The sequence below is a fragment of the Bubalus kerabau genome, chromosome 4, assembly GCF_029407905.1.
Source record: "Bubalus kerabau isolate K-KA32 ecotype Philippines breed swamp buffalo chromosome 4, PCC_UOA_SB_1v2, whole genome shotgun sequence".
In the NCBI taxonomy this organism is placed as follows: Eukaryota; Metazoa; Chordata; class Mammalia; order Artiodactyla; family Bovidae; genus Bubalus; species Bubalus kerabau.
The window spans coordinates 143676195-143703099 of record NC_073627.1 but is presented as its reverse complement, the minus strand read 5'-3'; the positions used below and the strand labels follow the sequence as shown (position 1 = coordinate 143703099).

The following is a 26905-nucleotide window of genomic DNA, read 5'->3' as shown; positions in this document are numbered from 1 at the left end:
ACTCAAAGAAGGCTGAATACACATTCTTTTCAAGTGCAAATATAAAATTCTCCAGAATATATCAGATATTAGGCCAATAATCAAGCCTGAGTATATTTAAAAGAACTGAAATAGTACAAAGCATATTCTTTAACCACACTGAAACTAAGTGAATATAGACACAAAGCTTGCAACAGAGTACTAGAAAACCAAGTCCAGTAACATCTAACAAGGATTTTATACCATGACCAAGTAGGATTTACCAGAAATGCAAAGTTGGTTAACACAGAAAAGAAAAATCAGTTAATACTATATATACTGTATCAATAGAATAAAGACAATAGCCACATGTTCATTTCAATAGATGCAGAAGAGTGACTGACAAAATCCAGTACCCCTCATGATTAAAAAATAAATAAATAAAAACTAAAACTAGGAATAGAACTTGCTCAATTTGAAAAAAGTGTGTCTATGAAAAATCCACAGTTAACATAATACTTAGTGATGGAAAACTGAATGGTTTTCTCTATGATAAGGAACAAGCCAAAGATCTCTGTTCTCACCACTTCTATTCTAACAACCAGAGCAATGAGGAAATAAAAAGAAAAAACAGGCATCCAGATTGGAAAGGAAAAATAAAAACTATTCACAGGTGACATGCTTTTGAACCTGGAAAATCTCAAAGAATTCACTTAAAAACTAGTTAATTCTATTAGTAGAACTACTAAATGAGTTTACTAATATGATAGGATACAAGATTAATATACAAAATTTTGTTTTACTTCTATAATCCTACATTGAGTAATCTGAAAGTGAAATTAAGAAAGCAATTCCATTTACAAAAGCATCAAAATAATAAAAACATTTGGAGATGAATTGAACAAAAGAAGTGCAAAACTGAGAATATTACAATTATAAGACATTGTTGAAAGAAGTTGAAGAGGATCTAAGTCAGTGGAAAGACATCCCATATTCATGTACCAGAAGACTTAACATTGTTAAAATAGCTGTAATCTCCAAATTGATCTAGAGATTCAATGTAAGCCTTGTTAAAATCCTAGCTAGCTTCCTTTTGAAGAAATTAAGAAACTGATTTTAAAATTCATGTGGAAAATCAAGGAACACAATAGCCCAAACCCTCTTGAAAAGGAACAAAGTTGGAGGACTCACACTTCCTGATTTAAAAACAGGTGTCTGATTAAAGAACAAGATGTGATAATGTGATAATGACACAAGGACCGACTTACAGATCAATGGAATCGATTTGAGAGACCAGAAATAAGCTGTTACTTTTATATCAATTTATGTTTGACAAGGGTGTCAAAACAATTCAATGGAGAAAGAATTGCTTTTTCAGTCAATGGTACTGTGACAGCTGAATATCCATATGTGAAAGAATGTAGTTGGACTCCTTCACACCATACACAAAAATAACTCAGAATAGATCAAAGATGTCACATAAGAACTGTAGCTTAGAAGAAAACATGGGGGCAAATCTTCATGACCTTAGACTAGGCAGTGGTTTCTTAGTTATGTCACCAAAAGCACAAACAAGAAAGAAAAAATAGATTAACTTGATTTCATAAAAATGAAAAATTATTATGCTTCAAAGAGTACCATCAAGAAAGTGCAAAGATAGCCTATCAATTAAGAAAAAATCTTTTCAAGTCATGTATCTAATACAAGATTTGTGTCTAGAATACTTAAAGAACTCCAACCACAAAGATATAAAGACAAATTACTCAATTAAAAATGGCCAAAGGATTTGGCTATGTAAATAGCCAATAAACACATGAAAAGATGCTCAATTAGCCATTGGGTTACTACAGATCAAAACCACAGTGAGATAGCATTTCACACCCTTTAGAATGGCTATAATAAAAAAAAATAACAAATGTTGACAAAGATGTGAGAAATTGAAACTCTTTTCATTGCTGGCTTCCCTGGTGGCTCAGATGGTAAAGAATATGCCTACAATATGGGAGACCTGGGTTCAATCCCTCAGTCAGGAAGATCCCCTGGAGAAGGGAATGGAAACCCGCTCCAGTATTCTTGCCTGGAGAATCCCATAAACAGAGGAGGCTGGCGGGCTACATTCCATGGGGTCGCAAAGAGTCAGACATGACTGAGCAACTAACACACTTTACTGCTGGTGGCAATGTTGGTACAGGCTCTTTGGAAAATACTTTGGCAGTTCCTCAAAAGGTTAAAAATAGTATTAATCTCACGATTCAGTGAGCCCACTTCTACATATATATTCAAGAGAACTGAAAACATACACCCACACAAAAACTTGTACATCAATGTTCATAGCAGCATTATTCATAACAGCCAGAAGTAGAAACAACCCAAGTGCTCATCAACTGAGGAGGAGTAATAAAATGTAGTGTACCTATACCACTGAATAAAATATTCAGTAATATAAAGGACTCCAATATAAAGTATTAATCCAACATGAATGAACCTTGCGAACATTATCCTCCATCAAAGAACCCCATCACAGGGAATTCCCTGGTGGTCCCAAGGTTAGGACTCTGCACTTTAACTGCCAAGGCTTGGGTTCAACCCCTGGTTAGGTAACTGAGATCCAGCAAGCCACAATGCAGCCAAAAAATAACAAACAAAAGAACCCTCTCACAAAAGACCATGCACTGTATGATCCCATTTGCATGACATTTCCAGAGCAGTTTAATTTAAAGACAGAAAGTAGATTAGTGGCTGCCTAGCTCTGAGTGAGATGTGAGAATGGGGAGTGACTGCTAAAGAATATTGGTTTTCTATTTGGGGATGTTAAAAGCATTCTAAAATTGGTTTTGGTGATGAGTGTGTACAACTCTACAAAATTAATAACAACCTCTGAATTGTACATGTTACATGAGTGAGTTGTATGAGAATTATATCAATAGAGAAAAGAAATATAGGTGATGTATCCCCAACATTTATAGAACACTTTTTTTTACAAAATGTTGCTGTGTCTAGCATCTCATGAGCATTCATCACCATCTTAGAAAGAGATTGGTTATTGCCAAACTAACCAAGTTGCAAAAAATAAGGCCTAAAGACTTTCAGTGATTTACCTAAGATATTGGCTGGTTTATGGGGAAGCCAGGAAACACCAGCCCTCATCCCTAAAGCCAAGTCCAGTGTTATTTCCACTGTGCTATTTTCTCCCTGGGGTTATCTGCTCACACATTTACTTTGCCTCAATTACCTTATTTCAGTTCAGTTCAGTCGCTCAGTCGTGTCCGGCTCTTTGTGACCCCATGAACCACAGCACACCAGGCCTCCCTGTCCATTACCAACTCCCGGAGTTCACCCAAACCCATGTCCATTGAGTCAGTGATGCCATCCACCCATCTCATCCTCTGTCATCCCCTTCTCCTGCCTTCAATCTTTCCCAGCATCAGGGTATTCTCAATGAGTCAGCTCTTCGCATCAGGTGGAGGTTCAGCTTCAACATCAGTCCCACCAATGAACACCCAGGACTGATCTCCTTTAGGATGGACTGGTTGGATCTCCTTGCAGTCCAAGGGACTCTCAAGAGTCTTCTCCAACACCACAGTTTAAAAGCACCAATTCTTTAGCGCTCAGTTTTCTTTATAGTCCAAATCTCACATCCATACATAACCACTGGAAAAACCATAGCCTTGACTAGACGGACCTTTGCTAACAAAATAATGTCTCTGCTTTTTAATATGCTGTCTAGATTGGTCATAACTTTCCTTCCAAGGAGTAAGCGTCTTTTAATTTCATGGCTGCAATCACCATCTGCAGTGATTTTGGAGCCCAGAAAAATAAAGTCAGCTACTGTTTCCACTGTTTCCGCATCTATTTGCTGTAAAGTGATGGGACCGGATGCCATGATCTTAGTTACTTTATTTAATTACCTAACTTAATTACCTTATTTAGGGAATCATAAATTAGTCTGACTTTGTACCAGGTAGTTTCTAAGTCCTTCAGGTATGTTAACCACAGTTGTCTTCAGGTATCCATGGGAGAATGGTTTCAGAACCCCAAGTATACCAAAATCCATGGACTTTCATGCCCCTTGTATAAAATGGTGTAATATTTGCATATAAACTTCACACTTCCTCCTGTATCTCTAAATTGCTTACAATACTCTAATACAATGTAAATGATATGTAGATAGTTGTAAATACAATGTAAATAGTTGTAAATACAACGTAAATGCTATGTAAATGGCATGCGAGGGTACTCAGTCAGTCTGTCAGACTCTGTGACCCCATGGACTGTAACCTCCCAGACCTACTTCAGGTGGTCTTTGCTTCCCAGGGATTGAACCCATGTCTCCTGTGTCTCCTGCATTGGCAGGCGGATATTTTACCACTGAGCCAACTACTTGGGAAGCCCAAATAATTGACAGTGCATGGCAAATTCAAGTTTTGCTTTTTGGAAAATTCTAGAATTTTTTTCCTGAATATTCTTGTTCCATGGTTGGTTGACTCTGTGGATGCAGAACCCATGGATACAGAGAGCCAAGTATAATTAAGTTCTTCCAACAACCCTCTGAAGAAGGTGCTACCTTGACCCCACTTGCAGATTAGGAAATGGATGCACAGAGATGAACTATTCCAGGCCACACAGCTGGTCAGTGGTGAAACTAGGATCTGAACCCAGGGAGTTTGGCTCCAGGCTGCATTGCTCTCAAACCTCTACACTCTGCAGAGACCTGCTCTTCCTTGATGGTTGTATCTTGGATCTAAACCTCAGTTGTAGAAAGAGATGAAGAGAGCCACTGTCTCTGTGCAGGTGTACAGAGGTCTGACCCTGGTAACCCTACTTGAGGGTGCTGGTGGCACTGGCTTCACCAACACTAGCGTCAAAGGCGGGTGTGATCACAGAATTAATAACTTCCAGGCCCAAAGCCTGGAGCAGTGTTTGCTTTGCAACTAAGCAAATCCTTCATCTGTCAGGTGATCCAGCTGCAGTGGGGGTGGGATGGGCAAGGGAGAGGAGGAGCCGGCAGGGTTGATAAGTGTGTACTCAATCTTAAGAAAACCCCACCTAGAAACATACCACCACTGAAGAAGAAGCCTGGACAACAGCTATGAGACTCAAATCTCCCTCACTGCACGTATGTGTGTGCCTGCGTGTATAAACACACACACACACACACACACACACACACACACATCTTGTGATGGCAGTAATACAGTCCTTACAGCGTCTAACTGCTGACACGGCCACAGACTTGCATATTATTTTACACTCTGGCTCCCAGGATCCTGCGTCAATGGACAGCCCACAGCTAGTTCCTGGACTTGTCTTTCTGGTTGGTTGTTTAGAAAAGGCTTACGGGTATAATAGTGCTTTTCCTGTGACCTTCATCTCTATTAGCAACTCTGCGTGTCAAATGTAATTATGAATTCTTACCAGGTCACACAGTCTGCACCTGACTGTCAGTGGGGAGGCCTAGCCACTCTTGTGTTTGCCTTGTGGACAAGGGCCAGTTTGCCTCTTTCATGATATGATGGGGCACACAAACAGTTAAACGTGCAGCTCCAGGCTTGGCATGGAGGAATGGGCAGTCTCCTGGCACCGACTTGGGAGAGCAGAGCTGCACTCACCTGCGCTAGAAGCTGTCATACTTGCTGTTCAGGTGGTGATTAAATCCAGGACTGTGCTCTTCATTATTCAGGGGACAGTGTGTAGCCTCCATGAGGATTAATAATGTGCCTTTAAGAGCATCCTTTTAGAGACAAGACTTCGTTTCTGTATAATCTGGTGTTTCTACAGTTTGTGCGCTTAGTTGTTCAGTCGTGTCCGACTCTTTGTGACCCCATGGAATGTAGCCTGCCAGGCTCCTCTGTCCATGGGGATTCTCCAGACAAGAATACTGGAGTGGGTTGCCATGCCCTCCTCCAGGGGATCTTCCCAACCCAGAGATCAAACCCCAGGTCTCCCATATTGCAGGCAGATTCTTTACTGTCTGAGCTACCAATGAAGCCCAAGAATACTGGAGTGGATAGCCTAGTCCTTCTCCAGGGGAACTTCCCGACCTAGGAATCAAACTGGAGTCTCTTGCATTGCAGCAGATTCTTTATCAGCTGAGCTACCTGGGAAGCCCTTTCCCTTTAATATACCTGAGCATATCATCTCCTTGATGTCCTCTTTATTTAATTTTGAAAACAACTTAAATTTGAGCTGTGATTTTAAGAAAAAAGCGTTTATAAGTGCTTCTGTACTGAAAGTTGAAGAGTAGCTTAGAAATGTTGGTAGAATGAAAGGACCATTTAGTTTTATACTAGTTCTAGTTTATCCTTGTTTCTATTGACTGCAGCTTCCACCACCCTCTGAACTGTTCTCTGCCTTTCCTTTAGCTCTTAGTTAGCTAAGAGGAAGAGTGATAAGAGATAAAGTGACAGGTAAATTGAGCCAGTTTGTAAAGGTTTTATGACACCGTTATAAGAGTTGTAGCTTTTAATGTGGAAGGAGATAAGAAGACATTGGAGATTATTGAGAAGACATATAAAAAACATACTTCCGATCCCATAATCATACCCCACAGATAAGCATTAATACTTATTAATAAAATTATTAATTTTAATAAATTAAAATTAATAGTAAGCCATTAATATCATCACACACCCTACTAATATTCATACTTCTAGTTATCCCATGTCATACTTTGAAGTTTTTTTAAAATCAGTATCCAAATAAGAGACACACCTTGCAGTTGGTTGATATGTCTGTTAATCCTTTTGAATCCATGGGTTTCTCTTTCTTTGTATCTGTCTCTCTTTCATTCTCTTTTTATATTCTTAAGCTTTTAGTTTATTTATAGAAAAAATCCAGACTGCTGTTGCTGGATGTGCAGATTCCACACCCTGGACTTGTGATTGTATCTTTTGGTGCACCCTGACATAACTCTTTTGGCCCCTGTATTTCCTATCAATTGTTAATTAGACCTAGAGGTCTATCAGATTCAGGTTCGATTTTTTTTCAGATTGCTTTTTAGTTGGTTGCATTATTCCAGAAGGAAATATATAATGTCTAATGTTTCTTTTGTTTGTATGATGTTTGTAGCTGTTGATATTCATTGCTTAGATTTGTAAGTCCATTAGGTATTGCAAAATGGTAATATTTAAATTTTATTAAACTTATCTTTTTCAAAAAAGGATTTCACTCTGAGTTGAGAATACCTTGGGAGAAACAAGGACAGATGGAAGAGAAATGAGAAGTGATGGTGTCTTAGCTTATGGTACTGGCAGTGGGTAGGTGGGAAGTGATTGGATTCTGGATATATTTTACAGGTAGACCCAAAAGGATTTGCTTATTAATTTAGTGTAGGGTGTGTGAGAGAGAAACAGAGGTTTAAGATGACTTCTAGGAATTTTATAGTTTTGCATTTTTAATTTCAGTCAGATCCATTCTGTGTCCATTTTAAAGAATTGTGTAAGATTGTGTCTAGATTTCATCTCTTTGTATCTGGATGTCCAGTTGTTTCAGAACCATGTGTTAAACAAACTGTCTTTGCTCCACTGTATTGCCTTTATATACTCTCCCACCTTTTTTTGCATGCGTATCATTTTTAAAGTCTTTATTGAATTTGTTACAGTACTGCTTCTGTTTTATATATTGGTTTTCTGGCTGTGAGAGATGTGGGATCTTAGCTCCCAGACCAGAGATCAAACCCATATCCCCTGCATTAGAAGGCAAAGTCTAAACCACTGGACTGCCAAGGCAGTCCCTGCCTTTGTCCCTTTTTTAAAAAAGATTAGTTGACTATATTTAGGGAAGTCTATTTCTGTACCCTCTGATCTGTTCCACTGATCGCTTTGTCTGTTCTTTCACCAAAACACACTGTTTTGATTAGTTTAGGTTCATAACAAGACTTGAAGTTGGGTAGTAAGAGTCATCCAACTTTGTTCTTCTTCTTCAATATTGTATATTCTATTCTGGGCCTTTTTTTCTCTCCATATAAACTTTAGAATCAATTCATCAATATCATGAACTAGCTTGCTGGGATTTTGATTGGGATTGCATTGAATGTATAGATCAAGTTGGGAAGACCTGACATCTTGACAATATTGAGTGTTCATACTCATGTACATGACATATCTCTTCATTTGTTTAATTGTGCTTTGATTTTGTCCATCAAAGTTTTGTAGTTTTCCTCATACAGATCTTGTATATATTTTATTATATTTATACCCAAGTATTTCATTTTGGGAAGGTGCTAGTATAAACTGTGTGTGTGTGTGTGTGTGTGTGCTCAATCAAGTCTGACTCTTTGCAACCACATGGACTGTAGTCTGCCAGGCTCCTCTGTCCATGGGATTCTGCAGGCAAGAATACTAGAGTGGGTTGCCATTTCCTTCTCCAGGGGATCTTCCTGACTCAGGGATCGAACCCATGACTCTTGTGTCTCCTGCATTGCAGGTGGATTCTTTACCACTGAGGCACCAGGATATTATGTTTTAATTTCAAATTCTACTTTTCATTGGTGCTATATACGAAAGCAATTGACTTTTATAGTAAACTGTATCTATATAGTAACCTGTATCTAAAACCTTACTATAATCACTTATTAGTTCCAGGAGGGTTTTTTTGTCAGTTCTTTCAAAATTTCTACATACACAATCATATCATCTTCAAACACAGATAGTGTAATTTCTTCCTTCCCAATCAGATGTGATGCTGCTGGGGCTATAGCCACAATCCAGGATTGTCCTAAGCAAACCAAGAACGTACTAGAGAAAAGGATGTATGATTACCCCACTATAAGATAGTCAAGTAGAGATAGTCATGTAGGCAATTAGATAAAAAAGCCTGACATTCCTGGGAGGCATCTGTTCTAGAACACATTTGGGAATCTGTGTGTTTGGGAATCATCAGTATGTAGATCATATTTAAAGCTGTAGATTGGAGGGGTCACCTATGGGAATAAGTGTAATCAGGGAAGAAGAGAGGCCCAAGACTACAAGCTCAGTAGACTCCATCATGGGGAAGGAGATGAGGATGAGCAACAGAGACTGAAACAATTGCAGAACATCACTTATCAGATTTCAGAGAGTGCTTGAATTTCAGAGAGCCAGAGTATTCACTGAGTGTTTGCTATCTGCTTGGAGCTTTCCTATCCTTACAGGGTTGCTGGAGAAGAAGCTGAACTCAGCTATACCCTACAGGCCTGGGCAAAGAACACAAACCCCATTGCAGGTCAGTATTAGAGAAGAGGGAGGAGTGTGAGTGTGCCAGACAGGTAAAAGCAGACTTCTTCTAAAGGAAGTCTTTTACTTTTACTTTTCACAATCTTGAGAATCAAGGGAGTAATGCCTATGGACCAGATATGGCCCACAGGCCCTAAATTTGTGATACCTGCTACATGTGAAAACTTTTCATAAAGGTATCCCCATGTTCCCATGCAGGGTAAATGCATCCCAGGGCCACATAACTATTAACTGGCGGATCCAGGGTTGGAAACTCAAGTCAGTTGACAGCAAAGTTGGCATTCTTTTCACTGCACTAAACTGCTATCCTGGAATTTCTGCAAACCAAACTTTGCTAGAAATTGACTGATAAATCTAAGCATCGAGCTGGCTCCATCTGTATGTCTGTTGAGATGAATGCAAAAGTGGAGAAAATTATGTTTTATTTGTTCCAGAATATTTTCATTGATAGCTTTTAAGTATTTCCACTCCTACCCCATCCAAGTAGTAGAAAATGGAGACACTATATATATATATATATATTTCACCAGAAGTCCCATATTTTTGAAGTCTGAAGAAAAGGTATAGAACGTAGGGCCACAGATGTAAGAAAAGGATTGCAGAAGCATCCAGGAATCTTAAGGGCCATACAGAGTACTAATGACTACCTTAAGATGACTCTGAAGGATTGAATGACCCCAAAATTCTGCCCATTGTTCTTGGAGTCAATGACCTTTTTAATTTCCTTTCTGCTTTACCTTTGGATTCCAGCTTATCTCTGGATTCTGGCTGTCTATCTATACCAGAAGGCCAGAGTGTTCGTGTGGGCTATGCCTCTTGTTTTCCCTATGGAACCCACTAGGGGTAGTGGTTAGCATGTTGATTTTGAGTCAGCAGGCTGGTGTGTGGGACCAGGCTTAGCCATACCATCAATATGGCCTTCAGGCAAGTCACCCTGTCTTTCTGGCCCCTATATTTTTTAATTCTAAAATAAGGATAAAAACACCTTTCTCCATTATTTCCTTAGGTGGTTTGTGATTTGTCTACGGAAGAACACTTGATTAACTTTGTGAGCACAAGGATTCTTATTTTAAGAGCAAGGAGGGAAAAGGAATATGCTGGTGTGGAGAGAGGAGATTTGGGAGCAAGGGAAGAGAGAAAGATGGCCAGCTTAGATCAAAAACCTCACACAGAATTGACAGACAGTTAACTCCAAACTTTCTATGCTTTAAAAGTTCTTGAATTTTTAGTGTTTGGAAGGCAATCATGTGTACCCAGGAAGTAAGAACACAATGTCAGGGCAGGGGAAGGGAGGAGATTGGCTTGCTGACTGCCCAGCTGTGAGATTTCTCACTGTGACTCTAAAGCAGAGAGGGAGCCAATGTTCTGGGGTTCTCGGTCCTTCCGAAATAACAGGACTGAAAATGTGACTATGGATGGTAATTTCAGTGCTGTGGGGAAGGGTTCTAGATATGTTTGAACTTTTAAATGAGATTTTTTTGTCTTTTTTTAAATTGAAGCATAGTTGATTTACAATATTGTGTTAATTTCTGCTGTACAGCAAAGTAATTCAAATTGACTGAATTTATAGTGATTCTGCTGTACAGCAAAGTGATACATTCTTTTTCATATTCTTTTCCATTATGTTTATCACAGGATATTGAATATAGTTCCCTGTGCTATACAGTAAGATCTTGTTTATCCATCCTGTATAATCCCAGACTCCCATTCCATCCTTCCCCCACCCTTGGCAACCACAAGTCTGTTCTTTTTGTCTGTGGGTTTGTTTCTGTTTCATAGATAAGTTCATTTCTGTCAAATTTTAGATTTCACAAAAGAGAGTCTTATAGGCAAATGGATAAGGCAAGGAGGCTCTCACTCAAATCAGTTTGCAGAAGACTATAGCTCATGGGACTTTCCACATCCCATCACTTCTTTCCTTGTAGTAGCAACACTATGCAAACAGGGCAGATATAATTGTTCTTATTTTACAGCTAAGGCTACTGAGACCATATTGACTGAGAGCTGGTAAATGGCAGAATGGAGACAAGAACATGGGTTTGCTATCTTAGTCTACTCTTTACCTACCAAGCCATCTGAGGTCCATATTTGTTGAAGCTTAGAGAAGTTAAGTGACTTTTAAAAGGTCACAGAGCAATAAATAGCGGAGCCAGGACTTCCATGCAGGCATTCAGACTCTGTATCCCATGCACTTTCCACTATTACTCAGCTTCTCTAAGAGGCAGTAAAAAGGTTATCTGACAACATCTTGGCACTCAGCAGGCACTCTCATCCCAGCCTCAGTGAGACGGCATTCCATGACAGTGGGTGATACACCTGGGCCTGCTATCCTTGCCTGGAAACATGCCGCACGGCCTTCACACATGGTTAGGTGCTGCTTTTGAAGTTGTGTCTTTTTATGTCCCATCTTAAGGACTCTGCTACTAAGGACTAGAAGAGAATATCAAACGAAGGTAAATCAAACAGCCTCATACAATCTGTCTGGTATGAGAACACAGTGGTGTGGAGGTGGAATTCAAGAGTTGTAGACAAACAGCTGAATTGCTGGGTTGGAGGAGAAAGGCCTCTGTCATGCCAGGGGAAGTATGGAAGGCAGCTCAGGGTCCCCATGATGAAGAAATGAAGCAAAAGGGGCCCCGGTAACTTGCAGTGGGTACAGACCTCCTCTGAGATTTTGACAGCATAGAGATGGGGACAATTTCATAGTGCCTTGGAAATTTTAAAGTAAATAGTGGGTTCCCTTGAATGCACAGGGAACAATAAGTTTCTTATAAGCAATACATAGTCAAACAGGAAATGTCTTTATTGGGGTCAAGATCATTTAATGAATGTCATGGGGAGAGCAGTAGGTCTGAAGTAGAGAAAAGGGGGATGGGAGGTGGTAAGGGGTTGTCTAGGATATGTCAGAGGAAGTGGTGATGTTCACAATAATATCTCACTGTGAGTGAGTGAGTGAGTGAAAGTCACTCAGTCATGTCCAACTCTTTGTGACTCCATGGACTGTAGCCTGCCAGGCTCCTCTATCCATGGAATTCTCCAGCTTTTCCCTTCTCCAGGGTCATCTTCCCAACCCAGGGATTGAGCCCAGGTATCCCACTTTGCAGGTGGATTCTTTACCATCTGAACCACCAGGAAAGCCCAATATCTCACTGTAGGAGAGAAAATTGAATTTACAGCAGTTGAGTTAGAATTGATCAAACTTGCTTTTCATTTCCACTGTATTTTATATTGCAAAACAAGTTTTCTGAAGCTGGTTTTGTGTGTATGTGTGTGTGTGTGGCAAGATTAAGCACCACAGAGTCTTTTGATTAGGCCAGAGTAAAAACATTGGTCTATTCCTTTCTCCAATGGTCTGTTTTATTTTGTTCTGAGTGAAGCGTCACTAACTGCAGTGGAAGGAGTGTACGTGGCTAGCAAGGTTTAGTCTTGTTAACAGTGCTGAAGTTTTCTTATCTCTTTGTCACAGCTGACACTTTTAATACTGTGCAAGGGATCGGAAAGATTGACGGGAAGTAAATAAGCAGAGTTTCTGAGTGATGCTTCAGTTACAGTTTCCGTTGTGTATGTATGTACATCCATATTCAGAGAATCAAGTGGCCTTCACTGGTCGTTTTTAGTTTGTTATAACATGAATGTGGAATTCCCAGGAATGAACCCTAATGACACTTTTAAATTTTTATTTTTAATTGGAAGATAATTGCTTTACAGTATTGTGATTTCTGCCATACATCAAAATGAATCAGCCATAGGTGTATATATGTCCCCTCCCTCTTGAACATCCCTCCCACCTCCCACCCCATCCCACCCCTCTAGGTTGTCACAGAGCACCGGTTTGAGCTCCCTGTGCAAAATGACACTGTAAAGAGAAAATATTGAGGGTAGGGGGAAGACCTATAAAAACAGTTTCATTTTAGTTCTATGCATGAAGAAAGATGGTGAACTTATAAGATGAATAGTGGCCTTCTTGAGAAGGAGAAGATGTGGATTCAAATCCTGACATCTTTTCTGAAATAAAGGCTCATTTTCAGCCTGGGCTTCCATAGAACAAGGGGAGTAAAGCAAAGAGATGGTGTGTAAGGCCCCTTCAAGTTCTGAATTTTGAATCTGTGATTCATTCTGATGAATGGAGAGCAAAATACTACTTATCCTGGAACTGTTTATCCTTTCTGTGGAATTTTAGAGCTAAAAGACACTGTTTGGGACAATCTCAGATGAGTTAAATTATTTGATTGAGGCTGCATGTTTGATTTTTCCTAGAGCTGGATCTAGGTCCGGGTAATTGATTCCTAGCCCAGTGTTCCTTCTAGTCCATCTGATTTCCCATCATTTTGCAATTATTGGGCACCTAGCAGCAGCAGCCAGAGAAGGCAATGGCACCCCACTCCAGTACTCTTGCCTGGAAAATCCCATGGATGGAGGAGCCTGGTAGGCTGCAGTCCATGGGGTCGATAAGAGTCGGACACGACTGAGCGACTTCACTTTCACTTTTCACTTTCATGCATTGAAGAAGGAAATGGCAACCCACTTCAGTGTTCTTGCCTGGAGAGCCCCAGGGACGGGGGAGACTGGTGGACTGCCATCTATGGGGTCGCACAGAGTCAGACACGACTGAAGCGACTTAGCAGCAGCAGTAGCAGCAGCAGCAACCATGTGTGAGACCCTGTGTCTAAGCACTGGGGATATTAGAAAATCCAGTCCTGTTCTCAAGGAGATCCTGGTCTAACTGGGGAGAAAATACATCTGCCTCAGGAGGGAGCCATTGACACAGTATAGGTGTCCTCTGTCTTGTCTTGGTTATAGTAATACCATGCTCTCCTGTTTTTCTTCTACATCTTCCAGCAGCCTTCCTGGACTTCCTGAAACTGTGCTTAAATTTTTAAAAAAATCTGTTTATAGAGAAAAGAAGTCTGCCTTGCTGCCTTCATACCACCTGCTCTTTAAGTCTAAATTCCAGCTGTCCCAGAGACCATGACATCTGTAGGCAGTTGTCCCCTGGTGTGGCAGAGTGACAAGCCCTGTGTTTCTTTTCAGCATCTCCAAAGGATATTCCTAAAATGCAATTTGGCTGAGTTACTGGGTGCACGTGATGAGCCAAAAATTAACCCTGGGTTTTCTAACTTTCTGTGGAAAAGTGATGGAACCACTTTGGTTTTCCAGTTGCAAACTGGAAATAATATTTAGCAGTGGATCCTCTTCTAAATATTAGAGTCGTCATGATTGAGAACTATTACATGATTGAGAACAAATGCCTCTCCCCAGGCAATGGCATCCATTCTTATGGCTTCAGTCCCCCTCTACATACCAGTGAGACAGCCATCCCACTGGGTATCCCCTCTGAAACGCTAGGGTCTAGAATGCTCTTCTTCCTGCCCCACCTGCATATCCATGTAGTCACCAAGCCTTAACACCTAACACCTACATCTCTCTCAAATTCACCATCCCAGTTAAGTCTCTATTTTCTCTCCATGGGCTTCTTTCCTAGTGGCCTCCTCCACATCCCTGGCTCTCCTTCAATGCATCTTTCACACCAGAAGTGTCCCGAGCACCGGGGGAAGGGAGGATCTGCCCAGGTGCAGTCAGTTGCTGGATGATCTGACTGTAAAGGGTTGAAAAGCAAAAATTATATGTATTAGAAGTCAGTCTGTTGTTATCAGCCTACAGGAAATTCTAAATAATTTCGGCAGTGAAGTACGAATCCCTGAAAAAAATCTTTTTGAGATATAAGTTCAATTGCTGCGGTAGCTCCTGAATTTTAATATTTTAATAATGATTATATAAGCTTTAGTTAGCCATTTTAATACTTATCCTCTAATAAACATTCCATTCTATTGATACATGGAAATTACTCAAGAGATGTCCTAGTTACATAGTAGTCTCCTGAAAATAGTGGACACTTCAGACCAATCTGCATTGATTTGAAAGTTGAGTTCATGATGGATCGGGATCAGAAATTGTGGATTATTTCTAGTTCATGTCTCTAGTCCTTATGTGACTACACATTCAAGCATTTAACCATTAGATCCAAACTAAACAGTAGCATAGGGATTATGAAGATAAGGAAACAGAACTTGAGTTACTTCAGTTCTATTATTCTATGTGCCCTCATAGAGATGTCATAATTTTAACATTTAAAACAGCAAAACGTTGATGCATGTACTTTTTTGTTCATACATGAAGTGATTTACTACATTGCAAAAGTGTCTTTAAAATGGAAAATACATTTTTAAAGCTATTGGGGCTTCCTAGGTGGCGCTAGTGGTAAAGAACCCACCTGCCAATGCAGGAGACATAAGAGACGCAGGTTATGCAGACTTAAGAGATGCAGGTTCGATCCCTGGGTCAGGGAGATCCCTTGGAGGAGGAAATGGCAACCCACTCCAGTACCCTTGCCTGGAGAATCCCATGGACAGAGGAGCCTGGCAGGATATAGTCCATGAGGCAGCAGAGAGTTGGACATGACTGAGTGACTAAGCACAGCACACAGCACAGCCCTAAAGCTAAACAAGTCCAGAAAATAATAATTATTATAGAAAATAATTTTTCCCTATAGAGGAGGGGAGATTATTAAAAATGATTTATAAAATCTCCATGAGGTAGGCAGAGTGATATTTTCTTAAATTCAAATCTGATCCTTGCTTAATCCCATTGAGTTCAGCCTTCATCGTGCCCTGCAAAGCACACATAGTGTGACCTGACCTATCTTACAGCCTTGTCCTGGGTCACTCCTCATCACTGTCTAAATGCTAGTCATGCCAGCCTTTATTATTTTCTCTGTGCCAAGCCCTCTGGCCTCAGAGCCTCTCTCGCCTGCTGCCCTCCCCCTTTGACATGTGAATTCTCATCCTCCTCCACTCAGTATAAATATCTCTCCACCCCTCCTCTCAGTGTAAGTATCTCTTCCTAGGGAAGGCTTCTCTAACTTTCCAATGTCACCTTGTGATATTGTGATTTGTAAGAAATGTATATTTGGTCATTCAGATGGCAAAAATATGTTTTTTATATATTTTTGTCTTTGTCCATGTTCCTGGCTCACAGCTCCCCAAATACTTGGAATTTCCTGAGCAATAAGAGCAATGGGAGTATATTTTGTTATCATATTTGGTCTCTTGTCTTCAGTTCCTGAAAATGCTTCAGAGCCATAAAGGTGGAACAGGTATCTTATTATTCATTACTTTTCCATCATAACTGGTTTAGTTAATGAGTGACTTTTGGAGACATGTATGGATAGGGGCTGGGTGCAGAGAAACTAACTGTAGAACTTGGAACTTCCAACTCGTGACCTCTGGAAAGTGAAGAAGGGCGGGACTCTGAACCAGACACCAATGGCCAGTGATCTAACCAATCATGCCCTTGTAAAGAAGCCTCCATAAAAATCCCAAAGGTTTTTTCAGAGAGTTTCCAAGTTGGGGAACTGGAACTCTTCCAAATACCACCTATTGAGGCTCAAACTGCCTGAGGACAGAGCTCCTTTGTTTAAGGCTTCGTCCTGTGTATCGCTTCATCTGGCTGTTGATTTGTATCCTTTGATGTCCTTTGTAATAAACTGGTAGCAGTAGCAGGTAATCTAGTGAGTAAAAAGATTTCCTGAGTTCTGTGAGCTGCTCTAGAAACTTAATTGAGCCCAAGGAGGGGTTCATGGGAATCTCTGATTTATAGCCAGCTGATCAGAAGCAAAGGTAGCCCCTGGCCTTGCAGTTATCATCTGATGTCAGGGATAGTCTTGTGGGACTGAGCCCTTAGGCTGTGGGATCTGACACTGCTCCAGATAGTGTCGGGACTGAGTTGAATTGTAGGACACCCAACTGGAGTTGGGGAATTGCTTGGTGATTTGGGAACTCTCCCAAACACACAGCAATTGGGTTCAGAACCCTGACACTTCTAATATAATCGCTCAATGTCTTATACTTTAGCATTTATCAGGGTTGCTAATTCAGTTTTCCATGTGACCACCTGATGAAGGCCAGCCTTCCCACTAGCCTCTGAGTGGCGTGAGGGCCGGCACCATTTCTGTGTGGTTACATGTTTCCTGACACATGTCGGCGCTTAGGAACCTTTGTGGCACAAGTAGCCCTTTTCTGTGGTGTTGTTGAAGGGAGGGCTTTAAGGTTTATTTGTTATTGTTCTTTAACCCCACCTCACCTTCCCAGGTGGAGAAGGCAATGGCACCCCACTCCAGTACTCTTGCCTGGAAAAATCCCATGGACGGAGGAGCCTGGTAGGCTGCAGTCCATGGGGTAGCGAAGAGTCGGACACGACTGAGCGACTTCACTTTCACTTTTCACTTTCATGCATTGGAGAAGGAAATGGCAACCCACTCCAGTGTTCTTGCCTGGAGAATCCCAGGGACGGGGGAGCCTGGTGGGCTGCCATCTATGGGGTTGCACAGAGTCGGACACGACTGAAGCGACTTAGCAGCAGCAGCAGCAGCACCTTCCCAGGGAAGCAGGTCCAGATTGAAGACTGCTGTGTCCTGGAGGATCATTGGCTGGTGGCTCTGGTTCGCCGCCAGCCCAGCTCTCTCACTCTGCCCTGCTGCTGCCATGCTGGCCAGGCTATGACAGACCAGGGCCTGAAGCGACTTTTCCAGCACTTCAGGGGTGTTCTTCAGGTATCACCACAGGCCCCCTTGTAGAACAGTTTTTGCCCTGCAGGGAATTGCATGGATTGGATTCTAATGACTTTCTACCCACTTTCCCACTCCCTCCCCATAAAACAGTATCTATTTTGCGTGGAATTATATAAAAATGTAATATAGTGAATGTGCCACTACATTCACTTGGTTTAAAAAATGAACATAGCATAAAAAGGCATCCTTTGAGAAGTGTCACTCTCATTCACATTGTATTAATTTGCTTGCGCTGTGTGTGCTGTGCTAAGTCGCTTCAGTCGTGTCCAACTCTTTGCGATCCCATGGACTGTAGCCACCCAGGCTCCTCTGTCCACGGGATTCTCCAGGCAAGAATACTGGAGTGGGTTGCCATGCCCTCCTCCAGGGGATCTTCCCAACCCAGGGGTTCTTTACCACTAGTGCCACCCCAGAAGACCATTAATTTGCTTAGAGCTGTCTTAGCAAAGGTCTGTAATCTGAGTGGCTTCAGCCGCAGAAATTTATTGTCTTATGGTTCTGGAGGCTGAAAGTCTGAGATCAGGATGTCAGCAGGGATGGTTCCTTCTGAGCCTGTCAGGGAGAATACATTCCAGGCCTCTCTTCTTGGTTCTGGTGGTTGGTTGATAATCTTTGGCGTTCCTTGGCTTGTAAAGCATCACCCCGATCTCTGTCTTCATCTTCACATGGCATTCTCCCTATGTGCACGTCTTCCTGACCCAGGAATCGAACTGGGGTCTCCTGCATTGCAGGAAGATGCTTTACCAACTGAGCTATCAGGGAAGCCTTATAGGTATTTCCTCCCAAAACATTATGGGAAAGACACACGTGTATAGGTATATTGTTGGGGATGAAGAAATTTTCCTCTACCTTTCTAAGTTCTTCTGGCTGCTCCAAGAATTAAATTGGCATTAGATAGAGTAACAGGAAGACAATCGACTGAGTAACTCACCAAAATGACTAAAACCCTCACCTTAAATAACATCTTCAACTAAAGATAAAACAGGATGTTGAGCATAGTGGTTTGGGGCTTCAAAGGGGAGGAAGGTAAATTCCATAAATGCCGGGGTCCAGCCCCAGCTGATCCAGGGTATTCGAAGGAGAGACGGCATAGGCGAGGGTCAGGAAACAACTGCTTAATTACACTTTAATTAAGGATACAAAGAGTAATAGAATAAGGATAGCTCAGTGAGGAAATTCAGTGGAGAAAAGCGGCTGAAATAAGGATAGCTCAGTAGGAAAATTCAGTGGAGAAAAGAGGCTGAGTAGCTTGGTTTACGCGGGAGACCAATAAAACTTCAAGACAAGAAGTTTGCACCACTTACGTAGGCCGCAGGCGTCCTTCCGTTCTCCCGAAGGAGAGGAGACACTGAGGCCTACCCCGGTCGGATATTAGAAGCCCAGGCATAATTAGCAAGCATGGTGGGTTCCGCGCTCCAGATGGAGACTCAGCTGGAATTTGGGAGAGAGAGTGACATGGGGAGACCAAGTTTTGGTGAACAAGGCCCGCACTTTATTTTCCAAAGTAGTTTTTATACCTTAAGTTGTGCATAGAGGATAATGGGGGAAGGGGTGGAGTCATGCAAGGACAGCAGTTCCTGGTTCTAATCTAAGCCAGGCTTTCAAACTTATCATATGCAAAAGTTCAGGTGATTGACATCATCTTCTGGCCTGGAGGCCTGTTAACATTTTAAGAAACTTATTTTTCTCTAAAGGTGATTATTCCAAAGTCAGGCACCAGCCTTCCAAAAAGCATTGGACAAAGCTGCATTTTACATTTCTATACACCCATTATATCAATCAATACATTGCCAAGGACACAGTAGGTAAGGAGTATGGAGACTTAGCAGCAAACATTGGCCCAACAAGTGAAAAACCCTTCACCAATACAATTTCTAATCAATCTTTTAACTACTCAAAGGAATCTGTGTTTAGGCAGTTTAGAACATCTCCTGCCTCTCACAGTTGGGAGGCTCTGAACAATCACATGTGGCCAGAAAAACCCATTCAGGCAGGCTAGAGGATTTCCAAAGGAGTTTGTAGGTTGAAACACTGTCACATCCAAGAATTATTAACTGGAGCTGTAAGCTAACTCTTTTTTCAGAGAGAGGTAGTGGGAGACAGCCCCCCCTAAAGTCAGAGGTGTAGGTGAAAGCACAAAGCAGAAAGTAGGCAGACTCTGGTTTTGGGGGTAGATGCTTGAGAATTTCCAGGGGGACTCCTGAGGCTCGATCCCGCCTTTGCGTATGCCGAGCCTCCTTCCTCATGACCTTTGTCATGGGCGGAGTTCCTCACGCTGGCTCCAGGCAGTGATAGAATTCCAGTTGAGCTATTACAGATCTTCACTCAATATGCAATATGCCGGCTCCCGGCACATAAAGATGGAAAAGCAGATGTTTATAAACAGATGTTTGCTGGGCCATGAGACACAACGGGACACAGAGTGGACTCAGATCTCTAAGAGTCCCCCTGCCACGCTCAGCCATATTCGCTGCAGACGTCTCTGGTGGCAGCTCTATTCCTGTGAGAGATCCAGCCTCTTTCTAAATTCTTCAGGCAGTTAGGCGGACGGTCAAAGTTTCTTCCTGAGATTTTTAGGCCTTGATCATTTTCAGCTCAAAATAATCTGCAAGCCAAAGAGAAATTTTAGGTGGCAAATTTTGTTGCCCTATAATATACACAGCCATACATACATATATATAAATATATATATGATATATATATGATATGTATATAAAGATACATATTTGTATTATCTGGGAGGTGCTGAGCATAATGACATTATAAAATGACTTGAAGATTCTACTATTACCATTTAAAATTCCTTTTTAGATTATTAATTTTTTGCTATTCTCCATTTATTCTCATCCAATTACTGGGGGCTATGCTTTTTCTGTACAGTATTGCCCCAAGTTTTCAAAAGCCCAATACATTTTAGTTATATCTTCAGTTAAGGGTTTTGTTTTTTTTTTTTTTCCCGTCATTTATATTTTCTTTTTTTTTTAATTTTATTTTATTTTTAAACTTTACATAATTGTATTAGTTTTGCCAAATAGTTTGAACATAATGTCCATTTAAAACAATGGGTTCTTAAGTGCCTTGTTTAGCATATGCACCTGTGCACAAATTAGTTTGAAAAACTGTCTGACAGAAGCTGTCAACAAAGAGTTTTGAATATTCAGTAAGAGTTTCCAGGCTTCCTCTTAGTTCAGAGGTAAACAGTTTAGACGGACAGAGGGTGTCTGCTCTCTGTTGACTTTCATGGATCATTGGGTGTGCAAATACTGGACTCTTTCTGGCTATTCAGTTCAGTTCAGTTGCTCAGTCATGTCCGACTCTTTGCGACCCCATGAACTGCAGCACGCCAGGCCTCCCTGTCCATCACCAACTCCCAGAGTTCACCCAAACCCACATCCATCGAGTCGGTGATGCCATCCAGCCATCTTATCCTCTGTCGTCCCCTTCTCCTCCTGCCCTCAATCTTTCCCAGCATCAGGGTCTTTTGCAATGAGTCAACTCTTCACATCAGGTGGCCAAAATATTGGAGTTTCAGCTTTAGCATCGTTCCTTCCAAAGAACACCCAGGACTGATCTCCTTTAGGATGAACTGGTTGGATCTCCTTGCAGTACAAGGGACTCTCAAGAGTCTTCTCCAACACCACAGTTCAAAAGCATCAATTCTTTGGCACTCAGCTTCCTTCACAGTCCAACTCTCACATCCATACATGACCACTGGAAAGACTATAGCCTTGACTAGATGGACCTTTGTTGGCAAAGTAATGCCTCTGCTTTTCAATATGCTATCTAGGTTGGTCATAACTTTTCTTCCAAGGAGTAAGTGTCTTTTAATTTCATGGCTGCAGTCACCATCTGCAGTGATTTTAGAGCCCCAAAAATAAATTCTGACACTGGTATACCTTACAAATATACAGTTGACTGCTGAATAGTGTGAGAGTGTGAGGATGGAGCAGAAAGCTGGATAGTTTGTAGAATCAGGACTCAAACCCTAGTTCTTTTGATTCCACATATTGTGATCTCTAATCAAACATAGACTTCCCCCGCCACCACCAGTTAGTTAAAGATCTGTAAAATGAAAATACAGGTGCAATATTTACTGAAAAAAAAAATCCTCATGAAAGTGGGCCCATACAGTTGAAACCTGCTTCAAAGGTCACCTGTAATCTATTAAGACTGAACGTAACCCAGGATTCCCTCAGGTGGTTTAGTAGCCCTGAATGGCAGTTACAGGCTTAAGTCTGACCTGAAAATTACATTGTGGGATGACTCAACCCCAGAAATGTGGAATGTTTCAGTATCTCTTCTGTAAGTTTTATAGTCCTTGTTAAAGATATAAATAGGACTCTGTCTCATCTGTTTTTTGAACAAGATTTCAGTCTGCATTTCAGCTAATCATTCCAGTTGTTAAGGATTTTTAGAAAACTGAGGAAGCAGCCCCCAAAATTGATTGGAAAAGTAGTTTGGGATGGTTTAAATTGTTTTCTTTATGAGTTAATAGATTTTCATCTTAGAAGTTAAGACTAAATTGATGAGAATCAAGTCCATATTTTGTGTAAAAAAATCGATAGGTATTTTTTCTATAAGTATCTATAAAGTTTAAGAGGATTTGACTTATTAAAATTTTAACAGATGATCTTATGATTCTAACTGAAAATGTATAACTGAATACACATTTTATTAATATAAGCTAGGATTTATATCCTCAAGACTCTGAGATCTCTTTTTTCTCTGCCTCCTTGCAAATCACTGTAAGAAAATACTTAGTGTAATTCAATTACTCACCAGTTTATAGGTTGATGCTTAATTTCTAGGTGCTGTCTCCTCTTGTGTGCCAGCTGTCTTATTTTCCCTGGGGGTACTGTGCACTTTCACACCTATTTTGTTTCTTCGGGCAGTTGGACACTCCCTGTCCTGTTTCTGCTTGGAAAAACTTAACCCATCCTTGAAGGCACAGTGGAAAAGTCTCCTTGACTGACATCTTCCACCTCCTCCTCTACAAGAAGGATTTTCTACATCCTCTGTGTGTTCTGGTTTCCTGCCCTGAAATAAGTCTGTCTGACTGTCAGTGGTGTGCTCATGCATCCATAAAGGCACAATGTCCGGTCAATAATAATCACTTAATACATATTAAATTGAGCTAAGCTAGTGAGTTAGATTGGCATAAGTTAGATATGCTGACCAGCTAGATAACAGACCATTCATTACTCAGCCAACTCTTATTTAGGATCTCATAGAATCATGGAGGGCTTTCCTGGTGGCTCAGTGGTAAAGAATTGCAGGAGATATGAGTTCAATCCCTGGGTCAGGAAGATACCCTGGAGAAGGAAATGGCAACCTGCTCCAGTATTCTTGCCTGGGAAAGCCCATGGATAGTGGAGCCTGGTGGGTTACAGTCCATGGGGTTCGCGGAGTTGGACACAACTTAGCAAATACAAGCAAAATCATAGGTATTTGAAAGATAATCTAGTTCTAGCTCATATTTTGTGTTCTATGGAGAATTTAATTTGAAGGAAGGTTTCTGTAAACATGGAACAACATCAAAGCCACTTATTCTGGACAAACTATTTTCTGATGAATAAACAAGATTTTTAAATATAAAATCTAGGTAGTCTGATTTCTTCTGAAAATTTAAAAGTCCCAGCAACATGGTTGCAGTTTCTCATTCTTGAAAAGTGTCAGTCTTCTTGGAACCCCTGCCACAGTCCTCACCACTCCCTGATGCAGAAGTGAGCTATCAAGAGCAGTACTAAACCCCCCAAATGCTGATTCTGGCACCATAGAAATACACCTGGCTTCTTCCTTCATGTTATTTGACTATCACTGAAGGCTAGTGAACTTGAGGCTCCAGAGATTTGCAGTAGGTGGGTTTGGCTATTGAACTTGAGGCTCCAGAGATTTGCAGTAGATGGGTTTCTATGAAGTATTGGGGGGGATATTGTTTACAAATTAAACTCCTTCTGAAATGCATATTCTCTGCTATTTAGAGGAATCAATTGTAACTGTAAACTAACTCTTCATCAGATGAGCACTGTGGCTGCTGCTGCTGCTAAATCGCTTCATTCATATCTAACTCTTTGTGACCTCATGGACTGTAGCCTTCCAGGCTCCTCTATCCATGGGATTCTCCAGGCAAGAATACTGGAGTGGGTTGCCATTTCCTTCTCCAAGGGATCATCCTGACCCAGGGATTGAACCTTCAAATGAGCGCACTTGATTGTATTTCTGTTACCTTGACAAGAGCTACAGCTCAGTTTGGCAGACAATTCTGAGAGCTCAATTTGTCCTATTAAAATTCTATACAATTTTTTTTCCTTTTATTATTTACTTTTGCACAGGGCAAGCTTGGGTTTAGTGTGATTGTTCTTCCTGTGCAGTAATCTGTGTGGCTTTCTTTTCCTGCATGGATAAGGTCATAGTTCTTATACAGTTTTTGGCAGAGAATAAAATGGTTGGCAAGACAAGTTGGAGTCTGAGCAACAATAATTTCTGCCAGGGGCATGGTGAGCTCATTAGAGTTATAAATTCAAGCTTTTTTTTTTTCACCATAGGAAGTTTTCCTTTTTATATATGATTTTTAAAAACTTTTATTAGTGTATCAATTTCATATAAAATTTACACATGCTTAGTGGTAAAGAGTTCAGTGATTTTTGGCTTCAGAACATTTTCATCATCCCCAAAAGTCCCTTTGTCCTCACTTGCAGTTAATCCCTTCTCCCTCCCATCTGCCAAGTCCTAGCAAAGCCTGAGCTAGGAACATACTCGCGCCAGTCCTGGCCTCATCACTTCCACCACCAACGCTATTAGACAAGGGTGTTGCCATCCCTCCAAGTGGAGTGAACTCCCTTCCCCCGGAGCACAGCCTGCCCCCTGCCTACTAAGCTGGAGGGGCTCCAGGCAAGAATGCTTCAGACTCCCACTGTTCCTACTTAAAGGTCAGCTCTTTTTTTAAGCACAAATGTTTCACAGATTATTGTTTAATGCTGTTGGGGGAAAAGGGTTTGTTGACCTCCTTACTCGGCCTTTAGCCAGAAGGCTCCCTTTTATATTGGTTTTTCTGGATGATATCAATGGCCAGCTGATTGGAACTTTGTAATCTATTGCTGTCTCTTTTTATGTTACCATCTTCATCTGTTTCCTTTGCTCTGCACCACCTTCAAGATGGGCTGTAGTTAGCTATTGCAACACTAGATTTATTTACATTAATGTCATTTCCTTGCTGTTGACCTTTTTATATCAGCCTGGTATCTCAGTTCTGTTTTTATTGGTTTTTTTCATAATTTTATGAAGTTACTTTCTTCTGTGTTTTTGAAAATAGATATGCTTTTAAAATTTTTACTTGATTTTGTAATATTAATAATTTTTCTCTGTATTTTTATAGCAAGAATATTCTTTGGTTTGCAAATGCCCCATGTTATATAACTTTCCAAAGTACTCAATTTGAACAAAGAAGAATATGTTCCAGTCTGATATTTGCCCGCTGAGAGGACCCATATTCTATTTGGATTCTCTTGTCATCTACCAATGCACCATCAGAATTCCCTTTTGGGAAATATGCTAGAGGCCAACCAGATGCACACATCCCTAGCATTTAAGTTTTTAATGTCTAGAAGACATTTATCCTGTTCAATATTACTTTATTGAGGTGTGACTATTTTCATTCCCATTACCTGGTTTTCTAACTATAGTGTACGTATTACTGAAAACTTTGAATCAGCATATAGCTCATGCTTTGTTGGAAGTAGAACATCCAGTCTGCCAAGTGGATTCCTTTCTCTTTCTGCCCCCACCTACTCAGGTCTTAACCCGACAGAGTATATTTTGATGAGCCCTTGAGCTCATGCTGCTGCTAAGTCGCTTCAGTCGTGTCTGACTCTGTGCGACCCCATAGACGGCAGCCTACCAGGCTCCCCCGTCCCTGGGATTCTCCAGGCAAGAACACTGGAATGGGTTGGCATTTCCTTCTCCAATGCATGAAAGTGAAAAGTGAAAGTGAAGTCGCTCAGTCGTGTCCGACTCTTCGTGACCCCATGGACTGCAGCCTACCAGGCTCCTCCATCCATGGGATTTTCCAGGCAAGAGTACTGGAGTGGGTGGCCACTGCCTTCTCCGCCTTGAGCTCAGGTTCAAATACCGGTTGTTGTAAGTTTCCCTAGGAATGAAACACTGAAGAATCCTCCAGGAAGAATTATTTTAGGGAGGAAGATTCTCCTCAGGAACTAGGTCTCTAATACAATGGTTATTTTTTACATCTGTGTTGCTATCTTTCAGAGACCTTTATATATGAGCTTACCAGCCATCATTTCTCAGTATGACTCATCTACATTACAGTTAGAACTAATTCCTCACGGTGATTTAAAAACATCCTTGATATCAATAATGATTTAGTTTCTACTGCTATTTTATTTTCTTATCACATTGCTATTTTAAAGTTGAAGTGGAAACTTAGCAACCTGCTAGCATGTAATAAAAGATTCCAAATACTGGCTAAACTAATGAAATGTTCTCTTGTTCAGGGGAGATTTTTTTCTATGACCCTTAATATTTTTAGTTTAAGTTCCTTAAAAATTTGCATTTTCTGCTCTACTTTGTATACAAAGAAGTATCTTGGAGGAGTGTGTACTAGAGCAGCAAATCTCAAATTTTAATATACAAGGCATCTAAAACTTTGTGTGCACAGATCCCCTGGGGGTGCTGTTAAAATGCAGACTCTGCAATTCTCACAAGCTCCCTGGTGATGTAGATACTGCTCTTAAGAGCAGTAAGGTGCTGGGAGGGCTGGCCTGATTTGGAGCCAGCTTGGATTTGGATTACCATTCAGGAAGATACAAACAGGGAAAATCCTGAAATATCTCCATTTCCAGACTCACTGAGGGCCCAGTGTTCTATAACCTAGTGTTCTATGACCTTTCCCCCCAAAGCAGAGACTGTCACCAAGTGATTACTCTGTCAATAATGTGTGCCATTTCACATTCAAATACTCATGGCCTCTTTTTTTTTAATCTGGGAGGGGATTGTTAGAGGACGAATGTGACAGCCACAGATTAGACTTATCATTTCCATGACACCAATCATATGTTATTTATTTATTTATTTAAAATGTCTAAGAGTTTGA

The 26905-nt window shown here is 41.0% G+C and overlaps 2 long non-coding RNA genes across 14 annotated transcripts in view; one reads left to right on the top strand and one right to left on the bottom strand.

Annotated features, from left to right (window-relative positions):
* LOC129650433 (uncharacterized) overlaps positions 1–26905 on the top strand; it is a 74321-nt gene that overhangs the window by 20970 nt on the left and 26446 nt on the right. The window contains exon 2 of one of the 11 annotated variants that reach the window (XR_008713761.1): positions 9089–9159. The exons of 8 other annotated variants lie outside the window; for them this stretch is intronic. This is a non-coding gene — a long non-coding RNA (uncharacterized LOC129650433). Of the gene's footprint in view, positions 1–9088; positions 9160–22001; positions 22099–26905 lie in introns of those variants that run through there. 2 more of the 11 variants (XR_008713758.1, XR_008713760.1) reach the window with 2 other exon arrangements.
* Positions 18254–22940, bottom strand: LOC129650434 (uncharacterized). 3 transcript variants are annotated; one of them, XR_008713765.1, is made up of 4 exons: positions 22576–22940; positions 19314–20401; positions 19101–19227; positions 18254–18516 (listed from the first exon to the last, which is right to left on the bottom strand). It is a non-coding gene; the product is annotated as an uncharacterized LOC129650434 (long non-coding RNA). The 3 variants fall into 3 exon arrangements; XR_008713763.1 differs by having other exon boundaries at positions 19101–20401; XR_008713764.1 differs by lacking the exon at positions 22576–22940 and adding an exon at positions 21188–21671 and having other exon boundaries at positions 19101–20401.